General features: G+C 45.3%; 1 long non-coding RNA gene and 1 pseudogene across 1 annotated transcript; one reads left to right on the plus strand and one right to left on the minus strand.

Annotated features, from left to right (window-relative positions):
- Positions 1–79: 79 nt before the first annotated feature.
- On the plus strand, positions 80–3,769 carry LOC123362191. Its single transcript, XR_006576365.1, has 3 exons — positions 80–155; positions 512–545; positions 2,388–3,769. It is a non-coding gene; the product is annotated as an uncharacterized LOC123362191 (long non-coding RNA).
- Positions 3,770–7,457: 3,688 nt separating this feature from the next.
- Positions 7,458–21,794, minus strand: LOC123362211 (annotated as a pseudogene).
- Positions 21,795–22,313: the final 519 nt, after the last annotated feature.

Here is a 22,313-nt window from a genome sequence, read left to right on the forward strand (position 1 = left end):
TTACTCCACTTAAATAAAACAAATCTGAACTAGGTTTTTATTTTTTCTATTCTTTGACTCCTCAAAAAAATAGGATTTAAAGACCAGGAGATGTATCCAACAAACGTAATCTCTGGGAGAAGCAGTCCAATGAAAAGGCAACCTCTCCTTCTAAGGTAATACTTCTTCTATCCATTGTAGAGAGAACAAAGATACTGAGTGAGACTTTCAGAAGGCAAAGTGTCTAACTCTGATTAGCATTCAGTCGAAGTTGGGCATCTAATTGCCCTTTGTGCCTTTTGAAAGTCTCCCCCTTTTGTCTATAGTATTAGAGAAAATTCATCCCTTAATGTTCAGTGGGCTGAAAAAGGCCTATGTACCACACAGTTCAAAATAGGAACTAAGTATGTGGTGCATAGACCTTGTGTTGGCCCTATACACAGAGATGAATTTCTTTCAACTCTAATGTAGTTTTTCCTAAATACACCTTTCTTTAATGATCAATTTATTATGGATTTTTTTTGCACTGCAGGTAACAGCTATGGGGAAAAAGTCAGAGACCAATGGTAAGTGTTGTGAGTAATTTGTACTGTACATTAAATGGAAGCATTTGCACATTTCATACAGATGCACCCAGCTTTTAAAATTATGCCATTAATGGTGGCACACAAGAAATCCCTTTTTTGAAAGGGAAAGGAAGAATTAATTGCCCGAGATCATAATTTGACAAATATTTTTGGGTAATGAGCACAAATCTTCCTTTTGGGATGGCTTGTTCTCTAGCCCTATTTGCAAAGCATTGTGTGAATAATACTCTAGTGTGTTTTCTGTAGCTGCAGAGATCCACTTGAACTGTTCGAGCCCCAAAGGATAAGACTGTCATTTTACTCACACTCCCAGGTGTCAAACATCTGGGAATAGTCCTTTCAAAGACTACAAATAGTTTTAATCAAAACTTTTTTTTTTTTTTTAAAACCCAAAATGCTGAGTGAGGCTAGTGTTGCAATATTATTCCACTGGGAATGGAAAGCCTGAGGCCTGATGAAAACAAATCCATAGGATGACTCTGAACAGTACCATCACCGCGGGTGAAGTCTCATGACAAATCAACATGCAGTCACTTGTTGACTCTTAAATCTTGATCTCATGAGTGGCTGAGTGCGCTCCATGCCCCAGAACTTGAATTGGAGTGGAGTTCAAATGCTCTCAGCATCAGGCCGTCTCTTGCTGCATCAGTGCCTGGGTACCTTCTCACAGCATAAACTACGTTTGGTATTTCCATTTTGACCCTATTTGAATCACAAGTTTGAAATAAATTGTCTGAGAGCTATGCTGTAGCTGTGCTGAAGGGAATTAGCAAAACCTCTGCTAGCTCTTCTGGACAGGTGATACTTGTATTCCAAAGCTCTCCAAGGAAAACCAGGTGGAGGAAATGAGCCTGTGTGGAAGAGGAGTGGGGGAAGAAGTGCTCTATTAAATAATTAAAATTGATCAGAAGCTCATTCAATAGGAGTCCCTTAAATCTGTGATCCATATTGGGAACAAAACAATCGGTCTGTGAAAACAGACTTAAATGGGGGGAAATAGTGTTCTTTCTGTGGGCTTTTCTCATCAGTCCAGTATTAAAAATCCATCTTAAAGTCTTAGAATAACACCTGCAATGTTTGCAAAGCTCTGGCAGCTGAAATGCATTATATACACACTAACCTTCATATCACTCCTATTAGGTGGGTCTTATTCTTATTTTACAGTGAAATTAAGATGGGGCTTTTCACAATTGCTTAGTGTTGGCCTCTCTCTACTCCCATGGAAATCACTGGCAATTTTACCATTGACTTCCCTGGTAGCAGAGCTAGGCCAGCACTGAGCAGTTTGGGCAATACCAACCTAAATGGTTTACCCAAAGCCACGTGTGGAGAGACGGTCAATGTAAAGAACAGGGATGGAACTCCTGAGTGCCAGTCTCCCCGTCCTCTGATTTAGTAGGCCATGCTTTCATCACTTGTAGAATCATTTCCTTGTTCCTGGGGATTGGAATACAGTGGTTGAACAGAAGTGCTCAGGCAATCTGTCTAGGAACAGGAGCTGCAGACAAATGATTCAGGAAATGCTGTATGAAGAACATGATGTATAATTCTCCTTGGAAGGGTCACTATGCTCCCTGCAACCTGCTCCAGAGGCGAGCAAGTGTCTGTATGAGATCCCACCCATCCACCCTTGGGGCCATGGAGCACCTCTGTGTGCTCTAGCTGGCCACGCAGCCTAGTAGTAGGTGTGTGTTGTCTTGCTCCTTAGCAGGTGCTCTGAGGTGAAAGGGCTTGAGGCAAGTTGATTCAGAACAGCCCCCTCTCTATTGCTAGAGATGCATCTGATTTCAAGCAATCTTTAATCATTCTCTCTTTCAGCAGGTTTGAGACAATTTGAGAAAGAACCCTAGGAGGCTACTAAAGATGCTGGATCAACTCATTTTGAAAGTGCTAAATTGTCCTTTTTATATTTATGTTTATTTACCAAAATGTCTTTTTTTTGCATTATCCCAATTAAAACCATGTATATTAGCACTGTATTTAATAATCAGTCTAGATATTCATCATAATAGTACTGCCTTTGCACAAGAGCCTTTATTCCTAAAGAAACCCATGCTGTGAAATACTCTCCTACTGATAGTCATGACTATGTGTCTGAACAGTGATTTCAACTGGCATAAGAGGTCAACCCCCAAATGCATGCAAAGTTGAATTACTTAAGAAAAGTGTGCAGTAAACCCATAAAAACAGTGGTTACTTTTGGAATACAGAAGTCTTTTTCTGCACTTTAGACTAAGGCATGGAAAAAATCTTTAGTTGACAATGTAATATTTTCTGTAAGTTGCCCATGTCATAAATACTGCATCAATAACTTGTTTAAAATTTATTGTTTTATACTTTTAAGTATCAATTTTTTTCATTCTAGTTTAAGTTAATACCTTTAATTTGGATGATTGTTAGCTGACAGCGGTACTGATACTCTATTTTTGTTAGTGATTAGTAATTGATTGCAATATATACACATAGCTTTACAAAGTTTAGCTTTAAGGCACTACTAATGGTAGACTGCTTTAATACATGCTAGAGTATTATATTTAGTAATGAAGGCACATACTTAGCCAGTATCACAGCTTTTAAGTCACACACTTTTCTATAGTAAGATTTCATAATTTTGCCATTAGAGGTATGGCAAGATGAGTATTAAATTTTTAAAAAATGTAAGATGCCCAGTAATGGGTAATTAAAAAGAAAACTATAGTTTTAAAGAGGGGAAAATAAGGGTATAGAGGATCAAAAGTAGGTCACTTGTATAAAACATCCTAGTTTAATTTATGTAAAACTACCATCATTTAAAAATTTAACACAGTTGGAGCTGAAATGACTGTACACTAAATCTTGCCATTCATCAGTGCCGTATATTAAGACCACCTAACTATTCAAAGTGAAGTAAGCCTCTAATTATGGTGTTTAACTATTTCCCAAAGCTCTTATTTACAAATGTGGTGTTTGATTTGTATATAGTAAACACAAACGCTATAAGTCAGCTTGGTTTGAATTTACATGCCATAAGGTTTAGCATTTACATCCTACAGTATATGGGTGGAATAAACTAGTTAACTGAAGTAGCCCTAAAATGCTTAAACAGCTTTCTGCATTGGAACTACAGAGAACTCCTCCTTCATCACTACTTTTATTTGCAGCATGTTTTTTTGTAGCAGCTGACTTTTTTTTTTTTTATTAGAAGGGAGATCATCATACTTCAATCCAAAGATGATGATCTCTGCTTAGCTGAAACATCTTGTTTACATATTGAGATGCACTTGGCTATCTGTAGGGGGCGAAACTGTGCAAACAATGGCTGGCATTGTTTCTGAATTGTCATGTTTTTTGTCTTGGGTTTTTGTAAACACTTTTCTCTGAATCTTTCAAATACATTTGATAGTTGCAATAAAAATGACTTGTTCAAACAATATACTCTGAAAACTGCACCAATAATAAATGGAATATTTCCATCAACAGTCCCTGTTTGTGTAATGATTTAGAATGCATCATTTGTAAGTGGGACAGTGATGTTTTGACATAATGCTAATGCATTGCAAAAAATGCAGCAATGTGAAGGTCACAAATCTATCAGATGTGTACATATATAGTAGACTTACATCACAGGCTGAGATGGTCAAAGTTCAGTGGTTTGTTTGGATATTATTGAATGAATCTCTTAGCAAAAATGCCTGAAATGGAAAACTTATGATAAAGAAGTGGAGTAGAACACAGTGACAATAAGTATTGATTTAGTTGTGCTATCTTGCTTTGAAAAGCATTTTGTATATGAAACTGGAGTTGTTCATGCTTCAAAAATTGGGATCATGTCTGTAGACGATCCTTCTGAAGCCCCATAGGGCCCTTGATACAGAAGATGAAGAATCAATAAGCTGCAGAATTTTTTTTCCTCTGTGATCTCAAGGTGCTCTCATAGCGAATTTGAGGTCCCCCACTCTAGGGGGAATTTAGAGCCCCAGAGAGATTAAATTGCAGGCACTCTATCTTGTGAGTCACTGAAAAAAATGCCCTAACACTGTAACCAGAACATCTCAGTTGTAAAGTAATAGTTCCTTCTTCATGGTCATTCTAAAAGTGTATGCTCTTTTATGGAGGAGGAGTGTGCTAGTCAGAGTAAATTAACCTATGGGTGGGGTTAATTGGGTAATTAATCTTATGTGGGGAAGCCCTGTACCTCCATTTCTCCAAAAAGAAGCTAAAGGTGCAGTTTGTGTATGTGAGATGACTATTAATGGCTTAACATAGGGGAGGAGGTAAGTGAGCCCAGACAGCCTGAAAAGCACTCTCCAATCCTTCAGGATGAAAATGATACTGGTATTTTAACTGGGGGTGCTGCTTACTCTGAGACTTTTTAATAGGAAGCTGTCATCATGTATAGGAAAAACTTTCTGTGTGGCATGCAGAGAGAGCTTGGGACAGATTTTGATCACGGTTATGGTAGTGCAAGGAGAGCTTGTTGTAGCACAGCCAGTCTCTTGCAATATGGGATACTAGGTAACAAGTGACCCATAGCTGGAAAGGCACTAGAACAGGGGCAGGCAAACTTTTTGGCCTGAGGGCTGCATTGGGTTTTGGAAATTGTATGGAGGGCCAGTTAGGGGAGGCTGTGCCTCCCCAAACAGCCAGGCATGGCCTGGCCCCTTCCCCCATCCCCCTTTGACAGCCCCCCAGGACTCCTGCCCTATCCAACCCCCCATTCCCTGATGGCCCCTCTGGGACCCCTGTCCCCTGCCACCCAATCCAACCCCTCCCCCTTCTTGACTCCCCAGTCTCTTCCCCCCTGACCCCCACCCAAACTCCCCTGCCTTCTAGCCAACCCGCCCTCCCCCCATCCCCTTACTGTGCTGCCTGGAGCCCTGGTGGAGCAGGATGTATGTTTGCCCTAGACCCACAACATTCTCCAGTCAGGATAGCTTTGTACTTATTCATGGTGACTGTGCAGGGTTCAAAACCTGACTGGGTGAGGCTAAGGAGGGAGAAGGGGATTTTTCCTCTGCAACTGTAACAAACAATCTAGGCCATTTCTCAACTACCTTTAGATTGTAATGTCAAGTTAACTATATCACCTACTCTTCCCCAGGACCTATTGCCTCATGGCACACATGGGAGGTGGGGGTGGCAGAGGCAGAATTAAGGTTGCACAAACAAGCTCTAACATTTTTACTTTTACTTGTGTAATATCACTTGGAAGAAATAACTTAACACCAACAGACCCCAGTCAGGAGTGGGCAGGATCAAACCTCAGGAGCTTAGTCCATGAGCCTTTACTATAGAAGCTAAAAGCCACCAGACTGTTAGCTAAGGCTATAGAGCAGACTCATTAATCCCTAAATGCTCTCAATGCCACTAGATGGGACAGGCCACTGCATCCAGCTAGTGTGTGGGTTACAATGGTTCTTGCAAGCTTCATTTACAGCAGCTAGCACCTTCTAGTGGAATAGCTAGCTGAAGCCCATAGGCTCAGTAAACTTAATGACTATTGCTTCAACATCATCCAAGTATCTCCATAGGTTTTTTCTAATCCCAATCTGGAGAAGTGTCTGTAAAAACAGGTGGTGTCTGGTTTCTCTACCACTGCCACACTAAGCATTGCAGCCATTCTTCCCTTAGTCCTCAAATTATTTTCTACTTCATGGACTACTTGCTTTAGGTCACCTGTGATCTAGTTAATGCATTAAGTACACCTCTACCTTAATATAACATGACCCGATATAACATGGTAAAGCAGTGCTCTGCGGGATGGGGGGGGGGGAAAAATGAGGCTGCACACTCCAGTGGATCAAAGCAAGTTTGATATAACATGGTTTCACCTATGTGGTAAAACATTTTGGCTCCCAAGGACAGCGTTATAGCGGGGTAGAGGTGTAGTTTGAAAAATTGCAAGTTTAGTGGGCTACATTCTACTCAAATGCTTTATTGACATTTACCTAAAGGTTTATATTTTAGTGATCCAGGGCTTGTCTAAAAAGTACTTCTATGATCAATGAGCATTATGACAATCTAGCTTTGTGTCCAAGACATCCAGCACTATGCAACACTCTCCCATGCACACCCCACTGAGCCCAAAGCTCCTACAATTCCAGTGACAAAGATAGGTTTCTTCTTTCCCCTTTATGCTTAGTTATACATGGATCAGGTTTGCCATAGAGCCACTTCCACTGCTGAGCTAGCGTGTTGGGACCTCAAAGTGGGTCACAACCCCCTTTGAATGGGGTTGCCAGAGCTGGCTTAGATTTGCTGGGGCACAGAACTACCCCTGGCTGAAGCCAAAGCCTGAGGACTGAGGTTACAGGCCCCCTGCCTGGGGCTGAAGCCCTTGAGCTTCAGATTTGGGCCCCTGCCCAGAGCAGTGGGGCTTGGATAGGCTTAGGCTTTGGTTCCCTCCTCCTAGGGTTGTGAAGTAATTTGTTTTCAGAAGGGTATTGCGCTGCAATGAAGGTTGAGAACCACTGCACTAGCCTACTGGTGCACCATTTAGTAAAGTGAACTCTACACATTCAAATAGTTGTATTCAGAATTGTTTAATGTCTTAGATACAGTAGGCACAGGACAGTTATTATCCAGCTGGAACAATCAGACAACAGGCATACAACTATCTATAAAGAGTTACATAGTTAACACAGCATCCCTTAATACACTGACTTATTGTCCTAACCTACCTTGAACTCCTCCTCAAGTGACTAGATGGGAAGTGGAGTTTAATATACAAGTAAACAAGAGAGGAATGAAAGGTAACTTTTTTGGGTAGTCTTGCAAAAAGCAGTACCTCCAACCCTTTGATAAAAAGGTAACCCATCCAAATGTGTTAAATATTTGTTTAGCTTTTATATTCCTTCCTTCCTCCAACCCTTGTATATGGTGGTAAAAGAAGAGCAGACAGACAATAGCTGAGGGGACACAATTGGCATAGAAGAACAAATCAGAGCAGAAGAGGCTCCAACTAATAGCCAGAGATGCCAAGGAAACACCAGCTTTAATAATCTTCTTTAAATGGATATTCTTTGTGATTGACAGCACTAAAAAAAAAAAAGTGGGTGTTACTGAGTATTCAAAGTAACTACACATGTCCTTCTCTCAGGAAGACAGGTGGGTATGATGGTGCATAGATAGATGTTCACTAAGCAGGTCCCTACTGTAGGCATTAAAAGCATTCTGAACCTCCCGGCCATTCCTTCCATAGCACTTCTACCTTAGTCAGAGGAACATTGCTTGCTGGAGCAGTCATTAAATGTAGGTATTTGGAACATATGGACAAAACAGAGGGGATAATACCTGCTAAAGAAATGACTATGTAGGGATTATCTTCCTCTTGCCATCAGTCATTCCAAGACCTGGTCTACATTACTGGGTTAGGTCAATGCAAGATGCCTTGTCTCAACCTAGCTGTGGAACTGCCTTCACTTATGTCAGTGGGCGCCAAATTTAAGCGCCTCTCTCTGACAATTTAACACCACCTCCCCAAGCAGTGTACTTGGACGATCAATGTCGTGTCAGTGTAGACACTGCACTGCCTTTGTTGCCTGTTACTGGCTTTCAAGAGCCATGTCCCACACTGACACAACAAGCGCTGCTAGGGAGGATGCACAGTGCTTCAAGTATGCACACACACAAGCAGTTTAATAGCCACTGCAGTGGCTGTATGCTGATGTAAGCTATATTGACATAATTTTGTATTGTAGACAGAGTCTAAGGTTTGTCTAATTACCCAAAGCCCATGTTTTAAAATCTGGGGTCCTGCCTGCTTTCCCTTCCTCAAGGAGAGCGAGACCCTGCCTTGCTTTTAAAAGCAACAGTAAGCATTCTGTAAGAAAAGCAACTTACTTGACCATTTCAACGACCCTCCAATTCCTGTTAAAGCTGAGGATGGTTTCCATCTCCTCATTAGTCAATTCAAAGTCAAACACCTGAAAGCAAAGTGTTTTCAGTTAGGTCTGTAAGCCGCTGGAAATTAAGTGCACCTAAAGTGAAGATAAGGCAGCTATGACTTAGAGCTGGGGTGAATTGTACCATATTGGATGACCAAAAATCCCACTGAAGCATAATTACACCAGCTACCCTCACTTCAGGTAGAGTGGAATACTTAGCACTAGAACACGACACCCCCCGCCCCCCAATCCTTTCATCTGTAACTGCTCATATGACATCAGGCTTCCAGAAGTTCGACCCAGAACAACTAAAAGGAAGTCCCATGACTTCGGCAACATGCAATGGAAAGAGACACCTTAGATTCTAAGGCCAGAGTACCTCTTTACTCCCATGAGTATTTCCACTGAAGTCAGTGGGCTGCTGGGTGAGCAGGTCTCGCCCAAGGATGACGACTTGTGTGGCACCTACTCACGTACTGTCCCACTGACTTCAAGGGCAGTCCTCAGGCGAGTAACTTCTCTCCACTGTGAGGAAGAGGCTTATAGGCAGACTGTGGCCCCTTAGCAAAGTTATGCAGTTTTCCTCTCAGAGTTTACATGATCAGACCCATCGCCTGTTAAGATTTGCTGGGATTTCCCCTCCCTTTTAATAAATGTAAACATTGATATAGCCATACCTGTTTCAGGATAGCAGTCCCCCAACAGTGATCAGTGCTAGATGCTTCAGAAGAAGGTGCAAGGAAGCCAATGGTGGAAAATTAGGGAACAACCTTCCCCTAGAAGACTTCTTTTCAACTCCCATCAATTATTAGTAGCATTATACCCCGAAACATAAGTGATTATAGTGCTAATGCATTTTTAGTCTGTCCTGTACAACTGATGTTGTTTTAGGCAGCTAGAATGCTTGAGCCTACTAAGGTTTTGGTGTCAGGGATGTGTTGTGGCACTGCATTCCACTATTCATTTATGCATTGTATAAGTTATGCCTGGCACGTTCTTGTATTAGATGCTCACGCCAACTGATCTTTATTATATCAACCATTGTAGTGCCATAATAGCCCTTTTTAAGTCCTCTCCTCTCTAAACTAAATAGGCCTAATCTTTTCACACATTTGTCCATATGTTTTTAAGTCTACTCATATTAAATTACTTAAAGGTAATGCCTAGTGGGTAGAGCACAGATCTATTCCCAGCTCTGCCACTGGCCTGCTGGGTGATCTGGGCCAAGTCACTTCACCACCCTCAGTTTCCCCCATCTATAAGCAGGTGGATAATGAGTCTGACCACTCTTGCAAAGCATTTTGAGATCTACTGCTGAAAAGCACAATATAAGCAGTAGGTATTAAGTTTAACTCTAGCTGCGTAGGAGTAGAATTAAAGCTTAAAATTAAGAGACTTGGAAATGTGGTATGACAAATAAGATTGAGAGTTTAATTCACTTCGCTCCTGGTTTTAAATTTAACAAAAATGCAAGTCCACTTTAATTTTCACACAAAGCATGAACACACAAAACTAAAAATGGAGTACTGAATGCTGAAATATTGAAGGGTCTTTCCACCTCTCTGCCCCTTCTCTTGCTCCCATCAAATGTAATTTGGGTTAATGAGAAAATATGAAGATGTAATGGATAGGTGTAGCAATAGTCTTATTTGAAACCTTACCTTAAAGTTCTCCTCAATACGGTGTGGTTTGTCAGACTTGGGAATGACTGCCACATTCCTCTGGATGTGAAAACCGGATCAGAACCTGAGAGTAAAGAACAGGAATTCTGATGACACTGAAGCTACCAGTCACTAGTAGAGCTGGTCAAGGGCTTTTTGGAGGGTTTTTTTTGGGGGGGGGGGGGGGAGGTATTGTTCGAAATAAGTTTTATAGAAAAGTAGCACTTTTTTTCCTGGGGTTACAAACCAATTCCAGTTTCTGCAAATGTATTCATTGTTCAGAAATATTCCTCAGGTGGTTTGTGCAAACAAATTGCATCCAGTAGTATGTTTGCAAGCTGCTCAAGTCAACTATGAATTGTTTGCAATGTCATTGTTTCTGCTCCCTGCTCGGGCAAGAAGTTTTTGGAAAAAAAGAGGACGCCTTCAGTGAACCCCTGTATAAGACAGGCCGGGGGGTGGGGGGGGGGAGGTCAGATGATCATAGAGGCCCCTTCTGGTCTTCAGAACTGAACGAGGAACAGCTAAGGCTCCCAGCTTTGACGTCTTCAGCAGAAAAAAGGGATGAATTTTTCAGGAAGCATTTTTTGGGGAAAAAAATTCACCCTGTTTTTCAAGCTACTTTATGATTGGTGCCTGACAACTGCTGACTGCATGTGAGTGTGAGGATCTGTCTGAAGAGTCATTCTCTCAAACATTCTTATGAGCAGAGAAAAAAACAAAACACCAACAACACATTTGTAAGAGTGTTTGTTTTCCAGAATTCAATGTTTTTGTGAACAGTTGAGGAAAATTTCTCATGGCTGCTTAGTTTGACAATGTTTGTACTTCTTAGTATTTGCTGTGCACAAAAACACTGAATTCTGGAAAACAAACACCTGCTAGCTTTAGTCAACAGCGAAACACTGAGGCGTCCATGAAAAATAATTTAGTCAGATCAAAGATTCATAGGGTGATTTGGCTGAAGCACATTTGATTTTTCCACAGCCCCTTTCATCATTAAGTTCATATGATCAACATGGCACTTTCTGGAGAACATGCAAAGGCCCATCTCCAAGGCTGGTCAGCAATAATCTGTGCTAATGACAGGCACTCCCTGTTTCTTGCCAGGTCCTTCGTGTTCCCAGACTGAACGGTTTGTTCTGACAATCCCGCTCCTTCGAAACTGAGTTCCATTTAAACTAAGACATTCTAAAGAGAGTCACTGTGTAAAGACGGCAGAGTATCTGTGGAAGAGTGCAATGTTGGCGCAAGGCAATTTATTATAAAGGAGCAACATGCACTGTGCTGTGATTCCAATGTACCTGAGCAGAGGTTTTGTTGTGTTTAGCGGCAATCTCTTTAATCTTAGGGTCCTCTAGAAGAGTAGGGTCCTCTGGCTTGGCCCTATAAAATGAAAAAAAGGATGAGAACAGTCAGTAGGTTAATGGTAGACTACCATCCCTTGCAGGAAACAGGATATATTTCACAGGAGGATTTGCAATATAGCATCAGAAATACATAGCAATTGTAACGGCATTGGTCATTCAATTTTCTTCGATGATTTGAGAGAGACATACATACTCTAAAATACTTCTGAGAAGAGAGGCTGCCAAGCATTCTTACCATGGCCTATCAGGAGATCCCAGGGGACTGTATGCGGTCACAGAGATCCCTTTGGATTGGCAATACTTAATCAGCTTCTCCTGGGTAAGGTATGGGTGGCACTCAATCTGCAAGCACAAGGACACACAGGTTCACTCAGTGGCAGACTGCACTGCTAGCACTCCTGTGCTCCAGAGAATACAGACCCTAGGACTACCTTTGGAGCCACTCGTATGCCTACGGTATAAACAAGTCTTGCGGAACATATCTCACACACACACACTCTACGTGCCTTGCTGTTGATTATTATTTGCACTACAGTAGCATCTAGAGCAGAGGTTCTCAAACTGTGGGTCGGGACCCCAAAGTGTGTCGTAAACCCTTTTTAATGGAGTCGCCAGGGCTGGCATTAGACTTGCTGGGGCCTGATGCCAAAAGCCCAAGCCCCTCCACCTAGGGCTGAAGCCAAAGCCCGAGAGTGGCAGGTCTCAGGTTATAGGCCCCCAACTGGGGCTGAAGCCCTTGGACTTTGGCTTTGGCCCCCTGCCTGGGCAGCAGGGCTCAGACTTAGGCTGTGGCCCTCTCACCTGGGGCTTTGGTCTCCCCTTCCCGGGGTCGTTTAATAATTTTTGTTATCAGAAGGGGGTCGCAGTGCAATGAAGTTTGAGAACCCCTGACTAGAGGCGTGAACCTATATCAGAGCCACACAGTGCTAGGTTCTGTACAATATAGTGACAGGCTCTGCCCTGAAGCGCTTCCAGTCCAAATAGACAAGATATACAAAGTACTATTATCCCCATCTGTAAAATGGGGGAACAAGGGTAAGTGACTTGCCCAAGGTCATGAAGGAAGTCTGTAGCAGATCAGGGTCTACGAAGTCACCGTTCAGTGAATTAACCACAAAATTGTTCTTCTTTCTTTTATCATGATGATGATGATTATGGAAAACCTGATAATAGTCTACATTCCCATCACACAAAAGTTACTCTCCCATGGCGAGTAGAATTTTGCTAGGGCAGGTATACATGTAATGCTTTAACTATACTGTATATGGGCAACGTGGCAGTGTAATTGTCGTCGTAGAAACCAGAACTTGGGGATTTCCCAACTTGTTGTTTTAACGCCTTAAATTTACATTAATATAGTTTTGTATCTCCTTTCTGATTACACATTCAAATAATGCAGCCTGTAAAGCATGCATATACTTCTACAAGAGCAGTGCACCACTTTAAAGTACTTCTTAGATTGTAAATACTTCAGGGCAGAATCCGTGTCTTTTTAGGGTATATGTAATGCACCCACCATACTGGGAACCTAATCCTGATTGGGACGTTTGGGTACTCCAGCTACATAATATTAGACAACAATATTATTAAAAAACTGTTTTAAAGCAATTTGTTTTAAGTTAATGTTTAAAAAAAAGGTGTTAGGCAAAGTCAAACGGCTTATTATGGTCCATAAATAAAGAGCCAAATGGAGTAGTTATCAAATCCTTTATCCTGCCTTCTGAAGTCACAGGAAACTGGCTGAGCAAGACCCCACCACACGTTCAAAGGTAAAAAGGAAAAGCCTTTGGCCTGCTCATGCCAGGTCTTACCTCGTGCAGGTAGTCCCATTGATGTCAATGGCACTGTTCACATGAGTATGGATTCCCATGTTTATTCATGCTTATAGATTACACTGCAGGTGCTGGTGTTAACTTGGCAGGTTCAACTGGCAATCTCAATGGTCATACAAACTTTACGGTTACAATGCTGTGTCTACAAATACAGCCCCTCCCCCCTACGCTTAGACCACGCTAAAGTTACACATTCAGCCAAAGGAGTCATTTAATGACGCCGTAAACGCTTGGGGGAAAAAAATTATATGGGAACCCTTCCCAATCATACTGCAGAACCATGACATGACACAAGGATAACAATAAAACTGGAGGTATAGCTTTAAGACTCTGAAACGCTCATGAATGCTATTGCCCAGCATACTGCATTAAGCAGAGGAACTTTCAGCCGCTATAGTTTAAAGCCAGAAATCTGTTTTTTGTTTGTTTTTTTGGGGGGGGGGGACCCTTGGAAAAAACTGCACAAGTCAGGGAAAAATTTAAATCAACTCTAGTGGGTTTAAATCTGTGGGTATATTTTGTAGGGTCAAATGTATCATAGTGTTCTCCAACTCCTTGATGTGTAAGACATCTGTCATGGACAGGCTGGACCTTTAAAGGGGATTTGGGTGGGTTCTTTCTTGTCTGTGAGGTAGCAGTTAACTAACTCCCTGATGATCTTGATCTGGTGACTTAATTACAACTATTGATCCCAGCTGTAAGTGAAAGGGTCTGAGAGAACTACACAGGACAGAGGAGAACTCAGTTAAGGGAGCTTCCTGTTGGTAGGAAGGGCTGGATGAAGGCAGATTGAAGTAGGAAGGTCCCTGGGAGAAGAGGCAGTGAGGAAACCTGCTGCAAAGAAGAGCCTTCAGGGGAAAAGTCCTGGGTGGCAATGCTTAGCTTACGAAACATAGAACGCCATGAAGTCTGAAAGTAGGGCAAAGGGAGAGAACTGCAGCATAGCCCAAAAGGGGCAGAACCACCATTTGTTTAGCTGTTTATCTGGATTTTCAGTTTGTCCTTTCATTACCTGGAAAGGGACAGAACTTAAGAGATAACTGGGCTGGGCCACAGAAGATGCAGACAGAAACAGATCAAGCCATTGCAGGGCCAAAGTGACCACCAGAGGGTGCTAGAGATGAAGACACCTGCAATGTCAGGCTCGGATACCTTGGGGTGCTATGATGATGAGTGAAACCGCTTACAGCATTTCATGGTGTTGTGAAAAGTTCTATATTCTGCACATGCTGCTACAAGGTGTATCAGGTTAGTCTAGATACCACATGACTACTGGGATGCAAGTTTGGGTATTACTGTTGAATGACAATCCTCTCACTGAACTGTAATGTCAGACTTCCTGAGTTCTCAGTATTTTGCTGAATTCCAAATTCCTTAAGTTCAGTGCAAGCATATGTAGCCCAGCCTTTACACTATGTTCAGCAGAAGCCAGCAGGAATAAATACCTTACCTGGTTGTTGGCAGGCTTGAATTTTAAACCAGGTTTAGTTAAGAGTCTCTCAATCTGTTTGTGGTTAAAGTTGGAGATTCCAATGGCTTTCACCAGACCTGCATCCACCAGCTCTTCCATAGCCTAAGAGGACAAAGTAATCCAGTCATGTGCTGAAGCTAGTACTACTGCCAGCTTAGCCTTTTTCTTTACCACAGTAACTGATAAACCAATAGGGAGGTCAGACTAGAGCAGGGGTGGGCAAACTTTTTGGCCCGAGGGCCACATCTGGGTATGGAAATTGTATGGCAGGCCATGAATGCTCACAAAATTCGGGGTTGGGGTGCGGGAGGGGGTAAGGGCTCCGGCTGGGGCAAGAAACGAGGAGTTCAGGGTGCGAGAGGGTGCTCCGGGTTGGGATCAAGGGATAGAAGAGGGATTAGGGATGGGATAAGGGGTTGGGGTACAGGCTCTGGGTGGCGCTTATCTCAAGCAGCTCCCAGAAGCAGCAGCAGCATGTCTCCATTCCGGCTCCTACACGGAGGCGCAGACAGGCGGCTCTGCACGCTGCCCTGTCCGCAGTTGCCACCCCTGCTGTGGGGGTAGCGCTTGGGCGGGGGCAGCGTGCAGAGCCCTCTGGCTGCCCCTACGCGTAGGAGCCAGAGGGGGGACATGCTGGCTGCTTCCAGGAGCTGTGCAGAGTGGGGCAAGTCCCTGACAACGCTCCCTGGCTGGCAGGGGAGGCTCTAGCAATTGCGCTGCCCCAAACAGGGCGGCACACCGTGGGGGCGCTCTGGCGGTCGCCAGTCCCGCAGCTCCGGTGGACCTCCTGCAGACGTGCCTGCGGAGGGTCCGCTGGTCCCGTGGCTCCGGTGGAGCATCCGCAGGCGTGCCTGTGGGAGGTCCACCCGAACCGCAGGACCAGCGGACCCTCCGCAGGCACGCCTGCAGGAGGTCCACCGGAGCCGCCTGCCGCCCTCCTGGCGGCATGCTGCCCCAAGCACGCGCTTGGCATGCTGGGGTCTAGAGCCGGCCCTGCTGGCTGGAGTGCAGAAGCGGGGCAAGCCCCGGACCCCACTTCCCAGCGGGAGCTTGAGGGCCAGATGCAGCCCCTAGGCTGTAGTTTGCCCACCCCTGGACTAGATGATCTTATGGTCATGTCTGGCCTTAAAAATCTTTGCATCTATGAATTGACTGTTCACGTTAAGCATGTCTTTTCCACAGAGTCCATCACATCCAGCCCAGCCCACCCTTTCCTCATGAGAGCCAAACCTCATCCTTTTAGGACACCTGTCTTTTTATGCCATCTTATAGGAGCAACGAGGTTAATAAATCACTCCGTTTTTGACCTGACAGGAAAGACATGAAGAGCACAGACCTGAGCCTCAAGCTACACAGGCAGGCGATCACATTGTTCTTTTCCACAATACTCAGCCCACCATTATGGGGGAAATGGCATTCTCAGAGCCACTACATCTCCTAGGCTGTGGGTAACAGCAACAGACATAGAATCATGCCACTCAAATGGAATAAGGGGTAGATAGCTCTGAATAAAGAGCATTTGGAAACCTTGAATTCCTAGTAATGCAAAGACCCTGTGAGCAGCCCAGAGTCGAATACATCTCTCCAAATCCTAATATGAACAACACTGCAGCCCCCACCATTCCTGGCATGCAGCCTTCTGCTCAGCCTCTGGTGCGTAAGGACAAAGGGGGAATTTTTACCTCCCATGTGTCCAGAATATCAGTGTTACTGGGGACAATCATACCGTTGTCATCTACAGGATGCGTCTCCTCACCAGCCTGCCATATCAAGACAGAAAGTTTAAAGAGATTTATTTTCAGAGCTGGAATACCCAAATTCTACCAGCAAGACAAAATGGATACATGGGCCCCAATTCAACAAGGAATTTAAGCACATGCAAAACTTTAAAACAAATATGCGCATAATTCTAAGCGCATTTTTAAGTACCTTGCTGAATCAGGGCCATACTGCATATGGTGACTTGAATTGGGGCTAATAGAGGGGAAATAGTAACCTTTGTTCACGTAATTAGCTTAAGTCTAAAGAGAGGAGAGGGAAGTCCCTCATTCTTTATGTAACAAGTTTCATTCCAGCCCTGGTATTCATCCCAAAAATCTATAGTTAATTCTGTGATTTGCTTCATCTTCCACTGATAATCACTCTAAATAGACCAATAATTAAGAACATAAGAATGGCCATACTGGGTCAGACCAAAGGTCCATCTAGCCCAGTATCCTGTCTTCCAGCAGTGGCCAGTGCCAGGTACCCCAGAGGGAATGAACTGAACAGGTAATCACCAAGTGATCCATGCCCTGTTGCCCATTCCCAGCTTCTGGCAAACAGAGGCTAGGGACATCATCCCTGCCCATCCTGGCTAATAGCCATTGATGGACCTATTCTCCATGAACTTATCTTGTTCTTTCTCCCAAAATAGGAATCCACACAACACTGCCCCTGCAGCTGAAGAAGGCTGGATGTGAAATACCCTCCTCCAAACCCATGCATTCTATGTTGTAAAGTCACAGTTCTGCTATTCCTTAGAGAGAGAAAAGTATAGCATGCAGCCACCAGAACTCCTAAAGAGCTAATCGACAGCTAAATACCCATATGCACAGCAGTATAGCCTTGCTTTTTCCATGTAGGTGACCTGCACTGGAGCACTTGCTGGTTGCTACCAAAGTCTCTGGAGGCATGAAATGCTGTGGAAGAAATATCTATAGATGCCTCCTCCTCATCTTCACCCCTCTTCTACCAGAGACGTGGCCTCACATTTCTCTATATAGTGTAACATTTAGATAAATAAAGCATGGCAAAGCAGCATTCCAGAAGGAGGCTAGTCCTCCTTGGCTGACTAGATGGTGGCCATGGCCTAGCATCTGAGCACTCAAGGATTCTTTCAGGATGAGGAGGAGAAAAGAGGAGGCTTGCTACCTTGAATCCCATAGGAAAATGAATAAGGTAGAGGTCCAGGTAATCCAGTTTCAGTGCAGCAAGGCTTTTCTGGCATGCCCCCTCCACAAGGGATCGCTCATGAAACGTGCACCACAGCTGCAAGGAAAAAAACCGTGCATGACAGTTACTCTGAAACCTTAGAGAATCCTCCTGACCGGAGAGAGGCTATGTTATATCTACTAGAAGTAGATCTGAGTGTATCACCCTGTGACGGGGCGGGACAGCCCCGCACTGGTACAGCAGGGGTTAACCCTTCTTTGCTAGCAGAGGAAGCCACGCCCAGGAAGCTCTGCTGGGCATGCTCCAACTGGCAGACCGGTATAAAAGCCTGCAGGTCTGCTCAATCTGGGCTGGCCACCACGCAGACCGTCAGCTCCTGCAGAAGGAGAGCCCATGAGCCTGGACCAGGGCATCAGCCGAGCAGAGGCCGCCCCGGAGACGGACGCCGGCGGTGAGGGACCTACGGGGGAACCGCTCCCACAACGCAGACGTCCGGCTAGACAGGGTAGGAAGTGACCCAGGGGGATTGTTGAGACTGACAGCCTTAAAGCTGCAGTACCGCTCGGCGTGTTGCGGGCGGATCCCCGCTGAGCGGGCGGCAAGGAGAGCTTGACACAATCAGGGCCCTGGGTCGGGGCTCGGTGGAGAGGGCAGGCCCGAGTCCCCCTACCCCACCCCTTAATACCCCGCTCCGAGGAGGGGGTTGTTGGACCCTGGCCGCTAGGCTGTGCTACCCCACCCCGAAGGGGGTGGTTATGGACTCTGGCCGCTAGGCTGTGCTACCCCACCCCGAAGGGGGGGGTTATGGACTCTGGCCGCTAGGCTGTGCTACCCCACCCCGAAGGGGGGGGGGTTATGGACTCTGGCCGCTAGGCTGTGCTACCCCACCCCGAAGGGGGGGGGTTATGGACTCTGGCCGCTAGGCTGTGCTACCCCACCCCGAAGGGGGGGGGTTATGGACTCCGGCCGCTAGGCTGTGCTACCCCACCCCGAAGGGGGGGGGTTATGGACTCCGGCCGCTAGGCTGTGCTACCCCCGCCCGAAGGGGGGGGGGTTATGGACTCCGGCCGCTAGGCTGTGCTACCCCCCCCGAAGGGGGGGGGGTTATGGACTCCGGCCGCTAGGCCGTGCTACCCTGCCCCGAAAGGGGGGGGGGGGTTATGGACTCTGGCCGCTAGGCCGTAATACGCCGGCTACCAGGGGCAGACCGAAGGACAAGTGAGTGGCGCGGCGCTAGGCCCCCAGCCCGCCCCTGCCACAAGGGGGTGCTGGGGTGCCAGACCCGTCACACACCCCTTCTGCTTACATGGCTTATGCCAAAGGCAGCTCGATGTGTCTTACTGCTAAAATTGTAAATCACAGATTAAAATAGAGCCCAAACTCAAAATACAGTATTAGCACAAAGCAACTAGAATTTTTATTTCTAAAAAGGAATTGACAGAATAAAGTTTCCTGCCATGTGTCCCCCAGATGGGAAAAACTACGTCTTTTGTTAAGTCCACATTTTCAAGGTGATTAAAGATGTCAGTATGGCCTACTGACTTTTATAACCTAATTCCAAAGCTCAGATACAAGGAGAGAATTGTCATACAGTATTTGGAAACTTCAATAAATCCCCAATTAGCCACACATCATTGTCCTGAACCCAAACTAGAGCTGGTTGTAACTTGTCTTTTATTTAAAATATTTTGATGGAAAAACTGGTTTTGACCAAAATTAAAAGTTGAAAAAAAGTTATTTTGGTCAAAATTTCCATTTTCTTTTAATTGAAAAACTAGAAACAAAATTCTTAATAACAATGTCCATCTTCTATTATGGTGTTTTTGGTTTTTTACCACCCTCTAACCTTCCCCACCGCAAAAGACCCCAAAACAAAAATAACCAACATTCTATTTGTTTTGTTGAGAAACTGAATTTTCTCCAGAAAATTAAAATACAAATACCCACATTTCCTGCTCTTCTAAAACTGGTTTTAGGAAGAGGAACTAATTCAGAGATGAGTGCAGAGGTGATCTAAGTTGGTTTAGCTCATATGTCAGTGGGCCAGAAGAAAAAAAAAGTAGAGCAATTAAGGCAATTAACTAGAAAAGTAAAAGTTATAATAGGCCCCCCCAACTTTAAATTACACCTTATTCCAGGTTTTCATTGCATTGCATTTCATTTCATTCGTTCCACCAATTTAGGCTTCCTTACGCATCAGTAAGTAGGTCTTTAAAAAAGTTAACTTAAGCATTGCCTCTGAATTTGACCTGGAGACTTTAATTTCTTGTTTTTCCTACCATGCTTCTTGGGGGAAAAAGCCTTAAAATAGCAAAGACTTGAAATTTGCAGATCAGGAGAAATTAACATGATCATGGTGTATACGCTACCCTTCTCTAGGTTGTCAATATGCTCCCAAGAGGGTGGTTCTCCCATTGCAAATAATGGATGAACTTTATGGAAGATCCTGTTCCAGACAACAGAATTACAGGAATCCCATTTTCCTTGCTTTTACCCCTCTCCCTGACTCGCTGGAAAGACGGAAGCATAAAACTGATAGCAGGGGTGAAGAAGATTAGTCCCTCGGTCTTTTTACCCCTGGAGCATGGGCTGTCTGTTGAGCTCCATCTCTCTCCATGTAGCCAGCTGATTTGTCCCAGGACCCCATGATACAATTCCTGTAGCCAGGGTTGTACCTTACTGACAACAAAAAGATCTTCCCGTTTCACAACCCCTTCCTTGATTTTCTGCTGGATCCCATCCCCTATTTCACTCTCATTCTTGTACAAATAGGCACAGTCGAAATGGCGGTATCCAACGTCGATGGCAAACTTCACTGCTTCTTCCACCTTCCCTGGAGGAGCCTGAAAACAAAACGAACACCTGTAAAATGCCAACATTTCCAGATAGGAGAGTGGCTCAAACTGACCACAGAAGGAGTGTGCTAATCCAATGGCATGCAAACTAGATCAGACTAATCACCATTTTGTATGTGCTTCTGTACCTGGGAATTTAACCTGTGATCTGTATTTATACTGAGCATAAAACTACTCAGGGTTTTGTTGTATGGGACGGAATCCAGAGGAGAATGTGAAACACAAAGCAAGAGTGATTCAGGGAACCCCAGTTGGGTCAGTTTCTAGTTTGAAAACAGTGTTGGATTCCTGGCTCTGTAACTATATCCAGCATTATATGTAGGCTACACAACCACCACCATATCTATGTATGGGGGTAGCTCTTGCCTACCTGCCCCTCCCTCTACCTTCTCCGACCCCCCTTCCCCCATACACACACCAACCAGGATAGCTTTTTGGGGGACACCCCTTTGCTACTGCAAGCCTAGCCCAGATCAGCCACCTTCCCTATCAGTTAGGACAGCTTTTTGGGGGGAGGCTGCTCCTTTAAGTACCCCATCAACCCTCTCCCCACATGCACTACCAGGTAGCAGAAGCCTAAGATGGTACTGTGTCTAGCACGAGTCCTGCTTGCAAGATGGAATCTTGCAAAAATACACTCCCAGGGTAAGAGTGATTCTTGTAACTGCAGTCCCAATTTGTCTACAACTGCTGCTCATTAGCCTTTTACTGACACTGTTAGAAAAGCAGCTGAAACGCTGCTAGGCTCCTATATCCATATAAGGGCCAGGCACTGAGCGCGATAAAACCAAACGCCTACCAGGAAATTGGACTCCACGATGCCATCCAGAGCTTGCGAGCAACAGAAACAAAAATAGCTTGCAAAGGGGTAACTAAGCGGCCTGTGCCGCTGCCGCCTCTGGCATTGCAGGAAGCCCCGAGGAAAAGAAACTCCTGCCTCTTGCACAGCCGCAGCTGGAAACTTTGGCCGCATTTGTAAAGGGAGAAACAAACGCCAAGAGCCGAGCGCTTCCTGAGGCAGAGAGCAGCGGCAACGTACTCGGCGCGCCAGACCCTGGATCCCGTCCCCCCCTTTGCAATTACCTGCCAGGTGCCCAGCCCCAGGATGGGCATCTTGGCCTTAGTGCTCAGTTGCACGTAGGTCGCCATAATTCCCGCTCTCTGTGGACCACGCCCCCGGGCCCTGCGCCAGCCGAGCCTCTTTTATAGGCCTGGCCACGCCTCAGCCCCCGGGAGCAAGCGGCGTTAGGGCTGTGAGCGGAGCGGGGCCCGGGGAGGTGCGCGGGCCAGAGGACCTCGAAGCTACGCGCCTGGCGCTGGGGGCAGCTCTCCCCTTGCAGCATGAGCCGCTGGTGCTGCCCCGACCCCGCCTGCAGCCGCCCCGCAGCCCGGCGCTTGGCGGGAGTTCCCCACACAGAACAGGCTCCTCTCGCTGCCTGTCTCTTTCTCCAGGCGCTGGGCGGACCCGCCTGCTACCGGCGTGGCAGCGGGGAAGGGCCGAGGCAGCTGCTCCCCTCTCTCCACGTGCTGGGTTTGGCTTTATTTCTGGAATAGGGGAACCAAGGTCTCTTTAAAAAATGGTCCCCGCCTAAATCCGTAGTTCGGCAGACGAACAAGGCGCCTAATTACTCGAAAGCTCTGAGCATGCCGCAGTTCCCAAGGGCGAGTTGCGGGCCCTGAACATCTCTGAAAATCAGGCCCCACGTGTCTCAAACTAGGCCTCCGAAGTACACAAGGTGCCAAGTCTAAAAATTTGCAT

The sequence above is a fragment of the Mauremys mutica genome, chromosome 1, assembly GCF_020497125.1.
Source record: "Mauremys mutica isolate MM-2020 ecotype Southern chromosome 1, ASM2049712v1, whole genome shotgun sequence".
In the NCBI taxonomy this organism is placed as follows: Eukaryota; Metazoa; Chordata; order Testudines; family Geoemydidae; genus Mauremys; species Mauremys mutica.